A 19907-nucleotide genomic window follows, 5' to 3' on the forward strand; every position below is an offset into this window, starting at 1 on the left:
GGAGCATGTTGCCTGTGAGTGGTGGGGGCATGTTGGGTGGGAGCATGTTGCCTGTGATGGTAGGGGCATGTTGCCTGTGAGTGGTGGGAGCATGTTGCCTGTGATGGTGGGAGCATGTTGCCTGTGATGGTGGGAGCATGTTGCCTGTGATGGTGGGAGCATGTTGCCTGTGATGGTGGTGGTTGCCTGTGATGGTGGGAGCATGTTGCCTGTGATGGTGGGAGCATGTTGCCTGTGAGTGGTGGGAGCATGTTGCCTGTTATGGTGGGAGCAGTGGTGGGAGCATGTTGCCTGTGAGTGGTGGGAGCATGTTGCCTGTGATGGTGGGAGCATGTTGCCTGTGAGTGGTGGGAGCATGTTGCCTGTGAGTGGTGGGAGCATGTTGCCTGTGATGGTGGGAGCATGTTGCCTGTGATGGTGGGAGCATGTTGCCTGTGATGTGGTGGGGGAGCATGTTGCCTGGTGGGAGCATGTTGCCTGTTATGGTGGGAGCATGTTGCCTGTGATGGTGGGAGCATGTTGCCTGTGAGTGGTGGGAGCATGTTGCCTGTGATGTTGTTGCCTGTGAGTGGTGGGAGCATGTTGCCTGTGAGTGGTGGGAGCATGTTGCCTGTGATGGTGGGAGCATGTTGCCTGTGAGTGGTGGGAGCATGTTGCCTGTGATGGTGGGAGCATGTTGCCTGTGAGTGGTGGGAGCATGTTGCCTGTGAGTGGTGGGAGCATGTTGCCTGTGAGTGGTGGGAGCATGTTGCCTGTGAGTGGTGGGAGCATGTTGCCTGTGGTGGGAGCATGTTGCCTGTGAGTGGTGGGAGCATGTTGCCTGTGAGTGGTGGGAGCATGTTGCCTGTGATGGTGGGAGCATGTTGCCTGTGATGGTGGGAGCATGTTGCCTGTGAGTGGTGGGAGCATGTTGCCTGTGATGGTGGGAGCATGTTGCCTGTCGAGTGTTGCCTGTGAGTGGTAGGGGCATGTTGCCTGTGAGTGGTGGGAGCATGTTGCCTGTGAGTGGTGGGAGCATGTTGCCTGTGAGTGGTGGGAGCATGTTGCCTGTGAGTGGTGGGAGCATGTTGCCTGTGAGTGGTAGGGAGCATGTTGCCTGTGAGTGGTAGGGGCATGTTGCCTGTGAGTGGTGGGGGCATGTTGCCTGTGAGTGGTGGGAGCATGTTGCCTGTGAGTGGTGGGAGCATGTTGCCTGTGAGTGGGATATGTTGCCTGTGAGTGGTGGGAGCATGGGAGCATGTTGCCTGTGAGGTGGGAGCATGTTGCCTGTGATGGTGGGAGCATGTTGCCTGTGAGTGGTGGGAGCATGTTGCCTGTGATGGTGGGAGCATGTTGCCTGTGAGGTTGGGTGGGAGCATGTTGCCTGTGAGTGGTGGGAGCATGTTGCCTGTGAGTGGTGGGAGCATGTTGCCTGTGATGGTGGGAGCATGTTGCCTGTGATGGTGGGAGCATGTTGCCTGTTGCCTGTGAGTGGTGGGAGCATGTTGCCTGTGAGTGGTGGGAGCATGTTGCCTGTGATGGTGGGAGCATGTTGCCTGTGATGGTGGGAGCATGTTGCCTGTGATGGTGGGAGCATGTTGCCTGTGATGGTGGGAGCATGTTGCCTGTGATGGTGGGAGCATGTTGCCTGTGAGTGGTGGGAGCATGTTGCCTGTGATGGTGGGAGCATGTTGCCTGTGAGTGGTGGGAGCATGTTGCCTGTGAGTGGTGGGAGCATGTTGCCTGTGATGGTGGGAGCATGTTGCCTGTGAGTGGTGGGAGCATGTTGCCTGTGAGTGGTGGGAGCATGTTGCCTGTGATGGTGGGAGCATGTTGCCTGTGATGTGGTGGGAGCATGTTGCCTGTGTGGTGGGAGTATGTTGCCTGTGATGGTGGGAGCATGTTGCCTGTGATGGTGGGAGCATGTTGCCTGTGATGGTGGGAGCATGTTGTGTGATGGTGGGAGCATGTTGCCTGTGATGGTGGGAGCATGTTGCCTGTGATGGTGGGAGCATGTTGCCTGTGAGTGGTGGGAGCATGTTGCCTGTGAGTGGTGGGAGCATGTTGCCTGTGATGGTGGGAGCATGTTGCCTGTGAGTGGTGGGAGCATGTTGCCTGTGAGTGGTGGGAGCATGTTGCCTGTGAGTGGTGGGAGCATGTTGCCTGTGAGTGGTGGGAGCATGTTGCCTGTGATGGTGGGGAGCATGTTGCCTGTGAGTGGTGGGAGCATGTTGCCTGTGAGTGGTGGGAGCATGTTGCCTGTGAGTGGTGGGAGCATGGCCTGTGAGTGGTGGGAGCATGTTGCCTGTGAGTGGTGGGGGCATGTTGCCTGTGATGGTGGGAGCATGTTGCCTGTGAGTGGTGGGAGCATGTTGCCTGTGAGTGGTGGGAGCATGTTGCCTGTGAGTGGTGGGAGCATGTTGCCTGTGAGTGGTGGGAGCATGTTGCCTGTGAGTGGTGGGATAGTGGGAGCATGTTGCCTGTGAGTGGTGGGAGCATGTTGCCTGTGAGTGGTGGGAGCATGTTGCCTGTGAGTGGTGGGAGCATGTTGCCTGTGAGTGGTGGGAGCATGTTGCCTGTGAGTGGTGGGAGCATGTTGCCTGTGAGTGGTGGGAGCATGTTGCATGTTGCCTGTGATGGTGGGAGCATGTTGCCTGTGAGTGGTGGGAGCATGTTGCCTGTGAGTGGTGGGAGCATGTTGCCTGTGATGGTGGGAGCATGTTGCCTGTGAGTGGTGGGAGCATGTTGCCTGTGAGTGGTGGGAGCATGTTGCCTGTGAGTGGTGGGTGAGCATGTTGCCTGTGAGTGGTGGGAGCATGTTGCCTGTGAGTGGTGGGAGCATGTTGCCTGTGAGTGGTGGGAGCATGTTGCCTGTGATGGTGGGAGCATGTTGCCTGTGAGTGGTGGGAGCATGTTGCCTGTGAGTGGTGGGAGCATGTTGCCTGTGAGTGGGTGGGAGCATGTTGCCTGTGAGTGGTGGGAGCATGTTGCCTGTGAGTGGTGGGAGCATGTTGCCTGTGATGGTGGGAGCATGTTGCCTGTTATGGCATGTTGCCTGTGAGTGGTGGAGCATGTTGCCTGTGATGGTGGGAGCATGTTGCCTGTGAGTGGTGGGAGCATGTTGCCTGTGATGGTGGGAGCATGTTGCCTGTGATGGTGGGTGATGGTGGGAGCATGTTGCCTGTGAGTGGTGGGAGCATGTTGCCTGTTGCCTGTGAGTGGTGGGAGCATGTTGCCTGTGATGGTGGGAGCATGTTGCCTGTGAGTGGTGGGAGCATGTTGCCTGTGAGTGGTGGGAGCATGTTGCCTGTGATGGTGGGAGCATGTTGCCTGTGAGTGGTGGGAGCATGTTGCCTGTGATGGTGGTGGGAGCATGTTGCCTGTGATGGTGGGGAGCATGTTGCCTGTGATGGGGGAGCATGTTGCCTGTGATGGTGGGAGCATGTTGCCTGTGAGTGGTGGGAGCATGTTGCCTGTGATGGTGGGAGCATGCCTGTGGGGTGGGAGCATGTTGCCTGTGAGTGGTGGGTTGCCTGTTAGCATGTTGCCTGTGATGGTGGGAGCATGTTGCCTGTGAGTGGTAGGGGCATGTTGCCTGTGATGTTGCCTGTGAGTGGGAGCATGGGGGGAGCATGTTGCCTGTGAGTGGTGGGAGCATGTTGCCTGTGATGGTGGGAGCATGTTGCCTGTGATGGTGGGATGTTGCCTGTGATGGTGGGAGCATGTTGCCTGTGATGGTGGGAGCATGTTGCCTGTGATGGTGGGAGCATGTTGCCTGTGATGGTGGGAGCATGTTGCCTGTGATGGTGGGAGCATGTTGCCTGTGATGGTGGGAGCATGTTGCCTGTGATGGTGGGAGGAGCATGTTGCCTGTGAGTGGTGGGAGCATGTTGCCTGTGAGTGGTGGGAGCATGTTGCCTGTTATTGCCTGTGATGGTGGGAGCATGTTGCCTGTGAGTGGTGGGAGCATGTTGCCTGTGAGTGGTGGGAGCATGTTGCCTGTGAGTGGTGGGAGCATGTTGCCTGTGAGTGGTGGGAGCATGTTGCCTGTGATGGTGGGAGCATGTTGCCTGTGAGTGGTGGGAGCATGTTGCCTGTGATGGTGGGAGCATGTTGCCTGTGAGTGGTGGGAGCATGTTGCCTGTGATGGTGGGAGCATGTTGCCTGTGAGTGGTGGGAGCATGTTGCCTGTGAGTGGTGGGAGCATGTTGCCTGTTATAGTGGGAGCATGTTGCCTGTGAGTGGTGGGAGCATGTTGCCTGTGATGGTGGGAGCATGTTGCCTGTGAGTGGTGGGAGCATGTTGCCTGTGAGTGGTGGGAGTGTGTTTCCTGTGATGGTGGGAGCATGTTGCCTGTGATGGTGGGAGCATGTTGCCTGTGAGTGGTGGGGTGTTGCCTGTGATGGTGGGAGCATGTTGCCTGTGAGGTGGGGAGCATGTTGCCTGTGAGTGGTGGGAGCATGTTGCCTGTGAGTGGTGGGAGCATGTTGCCTGTGAGTGGTGGGAGCATGTTGCCTGTGATGGTGGGAGCATGTTGCCTGTGAGTGGTGGGAGCATGTTGCCTGTGATGGTGGGAGCATGTTGCCTGTGAGTGGTGGGAGCATGTTGCCTGTGAGTGGTGGGAGCATGTTGCCTGTGATGGTGGGAGCATGTTGCCTGTGAGTGGTGGGAGCATGTTGCCTGTGATGGTGGGTGGGGAGTGTTGCCTGTGGGTGGGAGCATGTTGCCTGTGAGTGGTGGGAGCATGTTGCCTGTGATGGTGGGAGCATGTTGCCTGTGATGGTGGGAGCATGTTGCCTGTGAGGAGCATGTTGCCTGTGATGGTGGGAGCATGTTGCCTGTGAGTGGTGGGAGCATGTTGCCTGTGAGTGGTGGGAGCATGTTGCCTGTGAGTGGTGGGAGCATGTTGCCTGTGAGTGGTGGGAGCATGTTGCCTGTGAGTGGTGGGAGCATGTTGCCTGTGAGTGGTGGGAGCATGTTGCCTGTGATGGTGGGAGCATGTTGCCTGTGAGTGGTGGGAGCATGTTGCCTGTGAGTGGTGGGAGCATGTTGCCTGTTAGTGGTGGGAGCATGTTGCCTGTGAGTGGTGGGAGCATGTTGCCTGTGAGTGGTGGGAGCATGTTGCCTGTGAGTGGTGGGAGCATGTTGCCTGTGAGTGGTGGGAGCATGGGTGAGCATGTTGCCTGTGATGGTGGGAGCATGTTGCCTGTGAGTGGTGGGAGCATGTTGCCTGTGAGTGGTGGGAGCATGTTGCCTGTGAGTGGTGGGAGCATGTTGCCTGTGAGTGGTGGGAGCATGTTGCCTGTGAGTGGTGGGAGCATGTTGCCTGTGAGTGGTGGGAGCATGTTGCCTGTGAGTGGTGGGAGCATTTGCCTGTGATGGTGGGAGCATGTTGCCTGTGAGTGGTGGGAGCATGTTGCCTGTGATGGTGGAGCATGTTGCCTGTGATGGTGGGAGCATGTTGCCTGTGAGTGGTGGGGGAGCATGTTGCCTGTGATGGTGGGAGCATGTTGCCTGTGAGTGGTGGGAGCATGTTGCCTGTGATGGTGGGGAGCATGTTGCCTGTGATGGTGGGAGCATGTTGCCTGTGATGGTGGGAGCATGTTGCCTGTGAGTGGTGGGAGCATGTTGCCTGTGATGGTGGGAGCATGTTGCCTGTGATGGTGGGAGCATGTTGCCTGTGAGTGGTGGGAGCATGTTGCCTGTGAGTGGTGGGAGCATGTTGCCTGTGATGGTGGGAGCATGTTGCCTGTGATGGTGGGAGCATGTTGCCTGTGAGTGGTGGGAGCATGTTGCCTGTGATGGTGGGAGCATGTTGCCTGTGATGGTGGGAGCATGTTGCCTGTGAGTGGTGGGAGCATGTTGCCTGTGATGGTGGGAGTATGTTGCCTGTGAGTGGTGGGAGCATGTTGCCTGTGGTGGGAGCATGTTGCCTGTGATGGTGGGAGCATGTTGCCTGTGAGGGTGGGAGCATGTTGCCTGTGATGGTGGGAGCATGTTGCCTGTGATGGTGGGAGCATGTTGCCTGTGAGTGGTGGGAGAGTGGTGTTGCCTGTGATGGTGGGAGCATGTTGCCTGTGAGTGGTGGGAGCATGTTGCCTGTGAGTGGTGGGGCATGTTGCCTGTGAGTGGTGGGAGCATGTTGCCTGTGATGGTGGGAGCATGTTGCCTGTGATGGTGGGAGCATGTTGCCTGTGATGGTGGGAGCATGTTGCCTGTGATGCCTGTGAGTGGTGGGAGCATGTTGCCTGTGATGGTGGGAGCATGTTGCCTGTGAGTGGTGGGAGCATGTTGCCTGTGAGTGGTAGGGATGTTGCCTGTGATGGTGGGAGCATGCCCTGTGAGTGGTGGGAGCATGTTGCCTGTGAGTGGTGGGGCATGTTGCCTGTGAGTGGTGGGAGCATGTTGCCTGTGAGTGGTGGGAGCATGTTGCCTGTGATGGTGGGGGCATGTTGCCTGTGAGTGGTGGGAGCATGTTGCCTGTGAGTGGTAGGAACATGTTGCCTGTGAGTGGTAGGGGCATGTTGCCTGTGAGTGGTGGGAGCATGTTGCCTGTGAGTGGTGGGAGCATGTTGCCTGTGAGTGGTGGGAGCATGTTGCCTGTGATGGTGGGAGCATGTTGCCTGTGAGTGGTGGGAGCATGTTGCCTGTGATGGTGGGAGCATGTTGCCTGTGAGTGGTGGGAGCATGTTGCCTGTGAGTGGTGGGAGCATGTTGCCTGTGATGGTGGGAGCATGTTGCCTGTGAGTGGTGGGAGCATGTTGCCTGTGAGTGGTGGGAGCATGTTGCCTGTGAGTGGTGGCCTGTGAGTGGTGGGGCATGTTGCCTGTGAGTGGTGGGAGCATGTTGCCTGTGAGTGGTGGGAGTGTGTTTCCTGTGATGGTGGGAGCATGTTGCCTGTGAGTGGTGGGAGCATGTTGCCTGTGATGGTGGGAGCATGTTGCCTGTGATGGTGGGAGCATGTTGCCTGTGATGGTGGGAGCATGTTGCCTGTGAGTGGTGGGAGCATGTTGCCTGTGAGTGGTGGGAGCATGTTGCCTGTGATGGTGGGAGCATGTTGCCTGTGAGTGGTGGGAGCATGTTGCCTGTGAGTGGTGGGAGCATGTTGCCTGTGAGTGGTGGGAGCATGTTGCCTGTGAGTGGTGGGAGCATGTTGCCTGTGGTGGTGGGAGCATGTTGCCTGTGAGTGGTGGGAGCATGTTGCCTGTGATGGTGGGAGCATGTTGCCTGTGAGTGGTGGGAGCATGTTGCCTGTGAGTGGTGGGAGCATGTTGCCTGTGAGTGGTGGGAGCATGTTGCCTGTGAGTGGTGGGGCATGTTGCCTGTGAGTGGTGGGGGCATGTTGCCTGTGAGTGGTGGGGCATGTTGCCTGTGAGTGGTAGGGGCATGTTGCCTGTGAGTGGTGGGGGCATGTTGCCTGTGAGTGGTGGGAGCATGTTGCCTGTGAGTGGTGGGAGCATGTTGCCTGTGAGTGGTGGGAGCATGTTGCCTGTGAGTGGTGGGAGCATGTTGCCTGTGAGTGGTGGGAGCATGTTGCCTGTGAGTGGTGGGAGCATGTTGCCTGTGATGGTGGGAGCATGTTGCCTGTGAGTGGTGGGAGCATGTTGCCTGTGATGGTGGGAGCATGTTGCCTGTGAGTGGTGGGAGCATGTTGCCTGTGATGGTGGGAGCATGTTGCCTGTGATGGTGGGAGCATGTTGCCTGTTAGTGGTGCATGTTGCCTGTGATGGTGGGAGCATGTTGCCTGTGAGTGGTGGGAGCATGTTGCCTGTGATGGTGGGAGCATGTTGCCTGTGATGGTGGGAGCCTGTGATGTTGTTGCCTGTGAGTGGTGGGAGCATGTTGCCTGTGAGTGGTGGGAGCATGTTGCCTGTGAGTGGTGGGAGCATGTTGCCTGTGATGGTGGGAGCATGTTGCCTGTGAGTGGTGGGAGCATGTTGCCTGTGAGTGGTGGGAGCATGTTGCCTGTGAGTGGTGGGAGCATGTTGCCTGTGATGGTGGGAGCATGTTGCCTGTGAGTGGTGGGAGCATGTTGCCTGTGAGTGGTGGGAGCATGTTGCCTGTGAGTGGTGGGTGAGCATGTTTGCCTGTGAGTGGTGGGAGCATGTTGCCTGTGATGGTGGGAGCATGTTGCCTGTGAGTGGTGGGAGCATGTTGCCTGTGAGTGGTGGGAGCATGTTGCCTGTGATGGTGGGAGCATGTTGCCTGTGAGTGGTGGGAGCATGTTGCCTGTGATGGTGGGAGCATGTTGCCTGTGATGGTGGGAGCATGTTGCCTGTGATGGTGGGAGCATGTTGCCTGTGATGGTGGGAGCATGTTGCCTGTGAGTGGTTGCCTGTTATGGGGAGCATGTTGCCTGTGATGGTGGGAGCATGTTGCCTGTGTGGTAGTGGTGAGGGGAGCATGTTGCCTGTGAGTGGTGGGAGCATGTTGCCTGTGAGTGGTGGGAGCATGTTGGTTATGGCATGTTGCCTGTGAGTGGTGGGAGCATGTTGCCTGTGATGGTGGGAGCATGTTGCCTGTGAGCATGGTGGGAGCATGTTGCCTGTGAGTGGTGGGAGCATGTTGCCTGTGAGTGGTGGGAGCATGTTGCCTGTGATGGTGGGAGCATGTTGCCTGTGAGTGGTGGGAGCATGTTGCCTGTGATGGTGGGAGCATGTTGCCTGTGAGTGGTGGGAGCATGTTGCCTGTGATGGTGGGAGCATGTTGCCTGTGAGTGGTGGGAGCATGTTGCCTGTGAGTGGTGGGAGCATGTTGCCTGTGAGTGGTGGGAGCATGTTGCCTGTGATGGTGGGAGCATGTTGCCTGTGAGTGGTGGGAGCATGTTGCCTGTGAGTGGTGGGAGCATGTTGCCTGTGATGGTGGGAGCATGTTGCCTGTGAGTGGTGGGAGCATGTTGCCTGTGAGTGGTGGGAGTATGTTGCCTGTGAGTGGTGGGAGTATGTTGCCTGTGAGTGGTGGGGGCATGTTGCCTGTGATGGTGGGAGCATGTTGCCTGTGAGTGGTGGGAGCATGTTGCCTGTGATGGTGGGAGCATGTTGCCTGTGAGTGGTGGGAGCATGTTGCCTGTGATGGTGGGAGCATGTTGCCTGTGAGTGGTGGGGGCATGTTGCCTGTGAGTGGTGGGAGCATGTTGCCTGTGAGTGGTGGGAGCATGTTGCCTGTGAGTGGTGGGAGTATGTTGCCTGTGAGTGGTGGGGGCATGTTGCCTGTGATGGTGGGAGCATGTTGCCTGTGAGTGGTGGGAGCATGTTGCCTGTGATGGTGGGAGCATGTTGCCTGTGAGTGGTGGGAGCATGTTGCCTGTGAGTGGTGGGAGCATGTTGCCTGTGAGTGGTGGGAGCATGTTGCCTGTGAGTGGTGGGAGCATGTTGCCTGTGAGTGGTGGGAGCATGTTGCCTGTGAGTGGTGGGAGCATGTTGCCTGTGAGTGGTGGGAGCATGTTGCCTGTGAGTGGTGGGAGCATGTTGCCTGTGAGTGGTGGGAGCATGTTGCCTGTGAGTGGTGGGAGCATGTTGCCTGTGAGTGGTGGGGCATGTTGCCTGTGATGGTGGGGCATGTTGCCTGTGAGTGGTGGGAGCATGTTGCCTGTGAGTGGTGGGAGCATGTTGCCTGTGAGTGGTGGGAGCATGTTGCCTGTGAGTGGGAGCATGTTGCCTGTGAGTGGTGGGAGCATGTTGCCTGTGATGTGGGAGCATGTTGCCTGTGATGGTGGGAGCATGTTGCCTGTGAGTGGTGGGAGCATGTTGCCTGTGAGTGGTGGGAGCATGTTGCCTGTGATGGTGGGAGCATGTTGCCTGTGATGGTGGGAGCATGTTGCCTGTGAGTGGTGGGAGCATGTTGCCTGTGATGGTGGGAGCATGTTGCCTGTGATGGTGGGAGCATGTTGCCTGTGAGTGGTGGGAGCATGTTGCCTGTGATGGTGGGAGCATGTTGCCTGTGATGGTGGGAGCATGTTGCCTGTGAGTGGTGGGAGCATGTTGCCTGTGATGGTGGGAGCATGTTGCCTGTGAGTGGTGGGAGCATGTTGCCTGTGATGGTGGGAGCATGTTGCCTGTGAGTGTTGCCTGGATGGTGGGAGCATGTTGCCTGTGAGTGGTGGGATGTGTTGCCTGTGAGTGGTGGGAGCATGTTGCCTGTGAGTGGGAGCATGGGATGGTGGGATGTTGCCTGTGAGTGGTGGGAGCATGTTGCCTGTGAGTGTTGCCTGTGATGGTGCATGTTGCCTGTGATGGTGGGAGCATGTTGCCTGTGAGTGGTGGGAGCATGTTGCCTGTGATGGTGGGAGCATGTTGCCTGTGAGTGGTGGGAGCATGTTGCCTGTGATGGTGGGAGCATGTTGCCTGTGAACATGTTGCCTGTGATGGTGGGAGCATGTTGCCTGTGAGTGGTGGGAGCATGTTGCCTGTGAGTGGTGGGAGTGTTGCCTGTGATGGTGGGAGCATGTTGCCTGTGAGTGGTGGGAGCATGTTGCCTGTGATGGTGGGAGCATGTTGCCTGTGAGTGGTGGGAGCATGTTGCCTGTGAGTGGTGGGAGCATGTTGCCTGTTGGTGGGAGCATGTTGCCTGTGATGGTGGGAGCATGTTGCCTGTGATGGTGGGAGCATGTTGCCTGTGAGTGGTGGGAGCATGTTGCCTGTGATGGTGGGAGCATGTTGCCTGTGAGTGGTGGGAGCATGTTGCCTGTGATGGTGGGAGCATGTTGCCTGTGAGTGGTGGGAGCATGTTGCCTGTGAGTGGTGGGAGCATGTTGCCTGTGAGTGGTGGGAGCATGTTGCCTGTGATGGTGGGAGCATGTTGCCTGTGAGTGGTGGGAGCATGTTGCCTGTGAGTGGTGGGAGCATGTTGCCTGTGAGTGGTGGGAGCATGTTGCCTGTGATGGTGGGAGCATGTTGCCTGTGAGTGGTGGGAGCATGTTGCCTGTGAGTGGTGGGAGCATGTTGCCTGTGAGTGGTGGGAGCATGTTGCCTGTGATGGTGGGAGCATGTTGCCTGTGAGTGGTGGGAGCATGTTGCCTGTGAGTGGTGGGGGCATGTTGCCTGTGAGTGGTGGGAGCATGTTGCCTGTGATGGTGGGAGCATGTTGCCTGTGAGTGGTGGGAGCATGTTGCCTGTGATGGTGGGAGCATGTTGCCTGTGAGTGGTGGCATGTTGCCTGTGAGTGGTGGGATGTTGCCTGTGAGTGGTGGGGGCATGTTGCCTGTGATGGTGGGAGCATGTTGCCTGTGAGTGGTGGGAGCATGTTGCCTGTGATGGTGGGAGCATGTTGCCTGTGATGGTGGGAGCATGTTGGTGAGTGGTGGGAGCATGTTGCCTGTGATGGTGGGAGCATGTTGCCTGTGAGTGGTGGGGAGCATGTTGCCTGTGAGTGGTGGGGAGCATGTTGCCTGTGATGGTGGGAGCATGTTGCCTGTGATGGTGGGAGCATGTTGCCTGTGAGTGGTGGGAGCATGTTGCCTGTGAGTGGTGGGAGCATGTTGCCTGTGAGTGGTGGGAGCATGTTGCCTGTGAGTGGTGGGAGCATGTTGCCTGTGAGTGGTGGGAGCATGTTGCCTGTGATGGTGGGAGCATGTTGCCTGTGAGTGGTGGGAGCATGTTGCCTGTGATGGTGGGAGCATGTTGCCTGTGAGTGGTGGGAGCATGTTGCCTGTGATGGGAGTTGCCTGTGAGTGGTGGGAGCATGTTGCCTGTGATGGTGGGAGCATGTTGCCTGTGAGTGGTGGGAGCATGTTGCCTGTGATGGTGGGAGCATGTTGCCTGTGAGTGGTGGGAGCATGTTGCCTGTGATGGTGGGAGCATGTTGCCTGTGATGGTGGGAGCATGTTGCCTGTGAGTGGTGGGAGCATGTTGCCTGTGATGGTGGGAGCATGTTGCCTGTGAGTGGTGGGAGCATGTTGCCTGTGAGTGGTGGGAGCATGTTGCCTGTGAGTGGTGGGAGCATGTTGCCTGTGAGTGGTGGGAGCATGTTGCCTGTGAGTGGTGGGAGCATGTTGCCTGTTGCCTGTGAGTGGTGGGAGCATGTTGCCTGTGATGGTGGGAGCATGTTGCCTGTGAGTGGTGGGAGCATGTTGCCTGTGAGTGGTGGGAGCATGTTGCCTGTGAGTGGTGGGGCATGTTGCCTGTGATGGTGGGAGCATGTTGCCTGTGAGTGGTGGGAGCATGTTGCCTGTGATGGTGGGAGCATGTTGCCTGTGATGGTGGGAGCATGTTGCCTGTGATGGTGGGAGCATGTTGCCTGTGATGGTGGGAGCATGTTGCCTGTGATGGTGGGAGCATGTTGCCTGTGAGTGGTGGGAGCATGTTGCCTGTGAGTGGTGGGAGCATGTTGCCTGTGATGGTTGCCTGTGAGTGGTGGGATGGTGGGAGCATGTTGCCTGTGAGTGGTGGGAGCATGTTGCCTGTGAGTGGTGGGAGCATGTTGCCTGTGATGGTGGGAGCATGTTGCCTGTGATGGTGGGAGCATGTTGCCTGTGAGTGGTGGGAGCATGTTGCCTGTGATGGTGGGAGCATGTTGCCTGTGAGGTGGGAGCATGTTGCCTGTGAGTGGTGGGGAGCATGTTGCCTGTGATGGTGGGAGCATGTTGCCTGTGAGTGGTGGGAGCATGTTGCCTGTGAGTGGGAGGTTGCCTGTGAACATGTTGCCTGTGATGGTGGGAGCATGTTGCCTGTGAGTGGTGGGAGCATGTTGCCTGTGCCTGTTGAGTGGTGGTGGGAGCATGTTGCCTGTGAGAGTGGTGGGAGCATGTTGCCTGTGATGGTGGGAGCATGTTGCCTGTGAGTGGTGGGAGCATGTTGCCTGTGAGTGGTGGGAGCATGTTGCCTGTGAGTGGTGGGAGCATGTTGCCTGTGATGGTGGGAGCATGTTGCCTGTGAGCATGTTGCCTGTGGAGCATGTTGCCTGTGAGTGGTGGGAGCATGTTGCCTGTGAGTGGTGGGAGCATGTTGCCTGTGAGTGGTGGGAGCATGTTGCCTGTGATGGTGGGAGCATGTTGCCTGTGATGGTGGGAGCATGTTGCCTGTGAGTGGTGGGGGCATGTTGCCATGTTGCCTGTGAGTGGTGGGAGCATGTTGCCTGTGAGTGGTGGGAGCATGTTGCCTGTGATGGTGGGAGCATGTTGCCTGTGAGTGGTGGGAGCATGTTGCCTGTGAGTGGTGGGAGCATGTTGCCTGTGATGGTGGGAGCATGTTGCCTGTGAGTGGTGGGAGCATGTTGCCTGTGAGTGGTGGGAGCATGTTGCCTGTGATGGTGGGAGCATGTTGCCTGTGAGTGGTGGGAGCATGTTGCCTGTGAGTGGTGGGGGCATGTTGCCTGATGGTGGGGTGTTGCCTGTGAGTGGTGGGATGTTGCCTGTGAGTGGTGGGAGCATGTTGCCTGGTGGGAGTGGTGTGATGGTGGGGCATGTTGCCTGTGAGTGGTGGGAGCATGTTGCCTGTGAGTGGTGGGAGTTGCCTGTGATGGTTGCCTGCCTGTGAGTGGTGGGAGCATGTTGCCTGTGAGTGGTGGGAGCATGTTGCCTGTGATGGTGGGAGCATGTTGCCTGTGAGTGGTGGGAGCATGTTGCCTGTGAGTGGTGGGAGCATGTTGCCTGTGAGTGGTGGGAGCATGTTGCCTGTGAGTGGTGGGAGCATGTTGCCTGTGATGGTGGGAGCATGTTGCCTGTGAGTGGTGGGAGCATGTTGCCTGTGAGTGGTGGGAGCATGTTGCCTGTGAGTGGTGGGAGCATGTTGCCTGTGAGTGGTGGGAGCATGTTGCCTGTGAGTGGTGGGGCATGTTGCCTGTGATGGTGGGAGCATGTTGCCTGTGAGTGGTGGGAGCATGTTGCCTGTGAGTGGTGGGAGCATGTTGCCTGTGAGTGGTGGGGCATGTTGCCTGTGAGTGGTGGGGAGCATGTTGCCTGTGAGTGGTGGGAGCATGTTGCCTGTGAGTGGTGGGAGCATGTTGCCTGTGGTGGGAGTGGTGGTGGGAGCATGTTGCCTGTGATGGTGGGAGCATGTTGCCTGTGATGGTGGGAGCATGTTGCCTGTGAGTGGTGGGAGCATGTTGCCTGTGATGGTGGGAGCATGTTGCCTGTGATGGTGGGAGCATGTTGCCTGTGAGTGGTGGGAGCATGTTGCCTGTGAGTGGTGGGAGCATGTTGCCTGTGATGGTGGGAGCATGTTGCCTGTGAGTGGTGGGAGCATGTTGCCTGTGAGTGGTGGGAGCATGTTTGCCTGTGATGGTGGGAGCATGTTGCCTGTGAGTGGTGGGAGCATGTTGCCTGTGAGTGGTGGGAGCATGTTGCCTGTGATGGTGGGAGCATGTTGCCTGTGATGGTGGGAGCATGTTGCCTGTGAGTGGTGGGAGCATGTTGCCTGTGAGTGGTGGGAGCATGTTGCCTGTGAGTGGTGGGAGTATGTTGCCTGTGAGTGGTGGCCTGGTGGGAGCATGTTGCCTGTGATGGTGGGAGCATGTGATGGTGGAGCATGTTGCCTGGAGTGGTGGGAGTATTTGCCTGTGAGTGGTGGGAGCATGTTGCCTGTGAGTGGTGGGAGCATGTTGCCTGTGATGGTGGGAGCATGTTGCCTGTGAGTGGTGGGAGTATGTTGCCTGTGAGTGGTGGGAGCATGTTGCCTGTGAGTGGTGGGAGCATGGCCTGTGGAGTGGGAGCATGTTGCCTGTGAGTGGTGGGAGCATGTTGCCTGTGAGTGGTGGGAGCATGTTGCCTGTGAGTGGTGGGAGCATGTTGCCTGTGAGTGGTGGGAGCATGTTGCCTGTGAGTGGTGGGAGCATGTTGCCTGTGATGGTGGGAGCATGTTGCCTGTGAGTGGTGGGAGCATGTTGCCTGTGAGTGGGGGCATGGGAGTGGTGGGACATGTTGCCTGTGAGTGGTGGGAGCATGTTGCCTGTGAGTGGTGGGAGCATGTTGCCTGTGAGTGGTGGGTGGTTGCCTGTGAGTGGTGGGAGTTGTTGCCTGTGATGGTGGGAGCATGTTGCCTGTGAGTGGTGGGAGCATGTTGCCTGTGAGTGGTGGGAGCATGTTGCCTGTGAGTGGTAGGAACATGTTGCCTGTGAGTGGTAGGGGCATGTTGCCTGTGAGTGGTGGGCCTATCACTAGCTTTCCAATCCTGCCAGGAGATTGATTTGACTGGGAAAGAACTGTTCACTCGACAAGGTGTGTATTTAGCTTTGATATAGTCCACAAAAACACAGTCATTATTTTATGTTATGCCAATTGAAACCGTATTTCCTTTCAGACCAAATGAAAGGAGAGGATGAAGGGTTATAAGGTAAATGGATAAGTAATGAAGAGCTGGGGCCACGGTTGGTAAGTCAAATTAGGCCTACATATGCTCCACTCAGAATGGGAAACAATGACAACACTAAAACACATAATCTGTTATTGCTTGTATTGCTTGCTAACTAGCTAGGCTTTATAGGTAGGAAAGGGAGAGTGAGAATGACCCAAAAGCATTATAAAGTAAAACATGGCCAACAGGGCTTGGCCAGTTCTTCAGTAATCCTGGCGTCTCAACATCTTCCACCTCGTCACCTGATTGTTGAACTGCTCTGCGTAACTAAAAACAGGACGTCACCTCCTTTTTGGTGTCAGTAGTTCATTCCTGAGGCATGAGCGCAGCGCTGCAGGGTGTGTTGCTCATACCTGTTAGAGAGGGTTTCCTGACCTGACAGAGACCTAGGGGACAAAGTCTGAATAAACCAGTGAGAGCTGCTGTGGCCATTATAAAAAGAGTTAACATTGGAATTACATTTCAGTACATCATAGGTTTCATAGAGGTTTCCTAATCTTTGTTAGCATTTGTTTGATTTCTATATTACCTATGACCCCAAATAACCCAGTTCTTTAGCCGTTGGACTTGGCGCTGAAGCAGTAACAGTGAAGTTGAGTAACAGAACAAGTCCTTTGTCTCACTTTCTGACTCTGTGTGCACTCTGTACATTCAGTTATTTTGGTGTCTGATCTCCACAATGTATGTGTGTTAAAGTGAGAGGTTGTGTGTGTGTGTGTGTGTGTGTGTGTGTGTGTGTGTGTGTGTGTGTGTGTGTGTGTGTGTGTGTGTGTGTGTGTGTGTGTGTGTGTGTGTGTGTGTGTGTGTGTGTGTGTGTGTGTTGTGTGTGAGAACCATATGTGGTGCTATAGCAGGGCAGTGAGGCGTGCAGTGCAGGAGCGAGCAGGGCCTAGCCGGCCCAATAGAGCCCCAGTACTCTGATAATCCCTGTGTTTTCAGGAGCCCTGGCCCGTACTTGATTAGCTTGGGCAAGAAAAGGGTAGAGTTCTCGCTAGCGCGTTTCTCTCTCTTTCTCTCTGTCCCACTTTCATTCCCCCTATTTTTCTCATGCTTCCCCCCCTCCACCCCTGGAGCCACTTCGCGAATGAATGGGTTCTAAGTGTTCACTCAGCAACTCTCTTTCCTTCTTTCCCTTTTTCTCTCTTTCCTTCTTTCCCTTTTTCTCTCTTTCCCTCTTTCCCTTTTTCTCTCTTTCACTCTTTCCCTTTTTCTCTCTTTCCTTCTTTCCCCTTTTCTCCCTCCCTTTTTCTCTCTTTCTCTCTTTCCCTCTCCCTTTTTCTCTCTTTCTCTCTTTCCCTCTCCCTTTTTCTCTCTTTCTATCTTTCCCTCTCCCTTTTTTTCTCTTTCTATCTTTCCCCCCTTTCCTTCTTTTCCCTTTTCTCTCTTTCCCTCTTTCCCTTTTTCTCTCTTTCCCTCTCCCTTTTTCTCTCTTTCTCTCTTTCCCTCTCCCTTTTTCTCTCGTTCTCTCTTTCCCTCTCCCTTTTTCTCTCTTTCTCTCTTTTCTTCTTTCCCCTTTTCTCTCTTTCCCTCTCCCTTTTTCTCTCTTTCCCTCTTTCCCTTTTTCTCTCTTTCCCTTTTCTCTCTTTCTCTCTTTCCCTCTTTCTCTCTTTCTCTCTTTCCCTCTCCCTTTTTCTCTTTCCCTTTTTCTTTCTTTCCCTCTTTCCCCTTTTCTCTCTTTCTCTCTTTCCCTCTTTCTCTCTTTCCCTCTCCCCCTTTTCTCTCTTTCTCTCTTTCCCTCTTTCCCCTTTTCTCTCATTCTCTCTTTCTCTCTTTCCCTCTTTCTCTCTTTCCCTCTCCCTTTTTCCTTTTTCTCTCTTTCCCTTTTTCTCTCTTTCCCTCTTTCTCTCTTTCCCTCTCCCTTTTCCCTTTTTCTCTCTTTCCCTCTTTCCCTTTTTCTCTCATTCTCTCTTTCTCTCTTTCTCTCTTTCCCTCTCCCTTTTCCCTTTTTCTCTCTTTCTCTCTTTCCTTCTTTCCCCTTTTCTCTCTTTCCCTTTTTCTCTCTTTCCTTCTTTTCCCTTTTCTCTCTTTCCCTCTTTCCCTTTTTCTCTCTTTCCCTCTTTCCCCTTTTCTCTCTTTCTCTCATTCTCTCTTTCACTTCTTCCCTCCTGACCTCTTTCTCTCTTTCCATTTCTTCTTTTTCTCTTTTTCTCCCAAAGAGAGGAAGAGAGACAGATGTGGTGATGCTAAACATGTACCCACAGAAAGAGAAACAGAGGAGAGATTATTATTCTCTTTCTAGCTTTGAAAAATCTAAATGTCTCTGTGGAGTCTGTGAGTTGATGTAGTAAGAACTTCAAAGTGGTATTCAGACATGCTTGGAGATATCTGACACCTTGAATTTTTCTTAGCTGTACATGAATTATAAACAGCATCTCAAAGGTTTCTTAACAGAACTATCAATATTCATCTTAATGTGTCATATTGTAAATTAGTGATCAATTGAATAATTAAATTTAGATAAACACTTGCATGTTGCATATACCATACATTTGTTGCTCCCTCACAGTGCCTGGAGTGCACTGGTGCAATGTGTTGGTGAAGGGGCAGACTGTGTGTGTGGTCTTGACTTGTTCTTCTATCCTCGTGGGGACCAGAAATCCCAAAATGTCCCCACAAGGATATTAAAACAAGGACATTTATCCCTTGTGGGGACATTTCTCACATCCCCATGAGGACAAGGGCTATTTTAAACTTGTATTTTTTTATTTTACCATTATTTTACCAGGTATGTTGACTGAGAACACATTGTCATTTACAGCAATGACCTGGGGAATAGTTACAGGGGAGAGGAGGGGAGATGAATGAGCCACTTGGATGCTGGGGATTATTAGGTGACCATGATGGTATGAGGGCCAGATTGGGAATTTAGCCAGGCCACCGTGGTTAACACCCCTACTCTTATGATAAGTGCCATGGGATCTCTAGTGATCACAGAGAATCAGGACACTCATTTAATGTCCCATCCGAAAGACGGCATTTTACACAGTTTAGGGGTTAGGTTTAGGATTATGGTTAGGGGATAGGTTTAGGGTTAGGTTTAGGATTACGGATAGGGGTTAAGGTTAGGGTTAAGGGTTAGGGAAAATAAGATTGTGTGTGTGTGTGTGTGTGTGTGTGTGTGCGTGTGTGTGTGTGTGTGTGTGTGTGTGTGTGTGTGTGTGTGTGTGTGTGTGTGTGTGTGTGTGTGTGTGTGTGTGTGTGTGTGTGTGTGTGTGTGTGCGTGCATATTTGTGTGTGTCTGTGTGACCGTGTGTCTGTGTGTCCGTGTGTGTCTGTGTGTCCGTGTGTCTGTGTGTGAGCACTGGGAGATGGGAGGGTACAGGGATTACAGTGAGGCCGTATGCCCCAGGGCAGAGGGGCTGTTTCCTGGCCATAGCCTCTGTTTGTCCTGCCTGACCTGGCAGCTCTGGGGGCAGATCCTGCTTGGATTCACCCCTGCTCCCACGCCTGTCTGAAGCTGTTAGCCACTGGCTGAGAGTGGCTAGCTGGGCTTAGCGAGTCTGAGCTGTGGGAGGGGTGGGTGTTGGGGGGGGGGGGGGGGGGACTTTGTGTTGGGAATGCTTAGTGGGGAGTGGAGAAGTGGAGAAGGGAGGGCGTTTATGGTTTATGACTTTGGTTTGATTCATTACACCATTTCTTTCATATCAGCCTGTGAGAGAGCCCTGTTGGTTTAACCTTTGCTTTGAACACAGTGTCTCGCTGCCCCTCGTTCACACACACACTGACTGTCCCCCCTCTTTCTTAACCTCTCTCTCTCTCACACACACACACGCATGCACACACCTACTAACACTGTCACACTCAGATTAACAAACCTTTAGAATATGATTTTCACTGGCAAAATGTATGTCCTCCATTTGATGCAATTCAAATAGTTTTTTAAATAAAGCCATTGAAGCTATTTAAGATGATTTTTATGTTGAAAACGTATATCAAAAATATTTGTCTTTATCTTCTGTGTCTTTTATTGGGTTATTAATGTAACACCCCCAATTTGACAAAATAATCCATTAGGAGTGCTATCATGTGATAGTGTTTTAATAGCTTGTCTGTATGGTGACTTTGTGCAATATGCTGTTCCTTATTACAATGTCCCAAAACATTACCCTCCCCTCTGCTTTGAGTAAAGTTTCATTATCAATTTCCAAACATCCTAATGAAATAGAGGGATATTTTTATTTTCTTCCCCAAAAGCTTTCACAGCTCAATTGCTTGTTTTTAATGGATTGTTATTATTTTTCAATTGGTGGATTCAGCGTTGGGTTTGGAATCCCATAGAGCAGCTCTGTCCATGTTGTTTCTGGCCTAGATATACACTGCAGTCCAGAGCAAACGCACAGCGACTCAGACACACGGAGAGAACAGAGAGGGAGGGAGAGCTCCCTGGTCCTTCACTTATCACTCACATAATAACTTGTGATTGGAGCACTTAAACGGACTGTGTGTGCTTATGTCAATTTAACACAATCACAACGTTTTACAGTCACCCGGTATTTAAATATTTTAGTAGCGTCTAACATGTTTGATCGGTTATTTGAATGTAATGTTGCCTATATGCGTTCCAACTTCAGAATATGTCATAAAAAATGTGTTTTATACCGGTATGTGAAAATCATGTTCTGTCAGGGGGCAGTACCCCCC

The sequence above is a fragment of the Oncorhynchus nerka genome, linkage group LG17 (genome assembly GCF_034236695.1).
Source record: "Oncorhynchus nerka isolate Pitt River linkage group LG17, Oner_Uvic_2.0, whole genome shotgun sequence".
NCBI lineage: Eukaryota > Metazoa > Chordata > Actinopteri > Salmoniformes > Salmonidae > Oncorhynchus > Oncorhynchus nerka.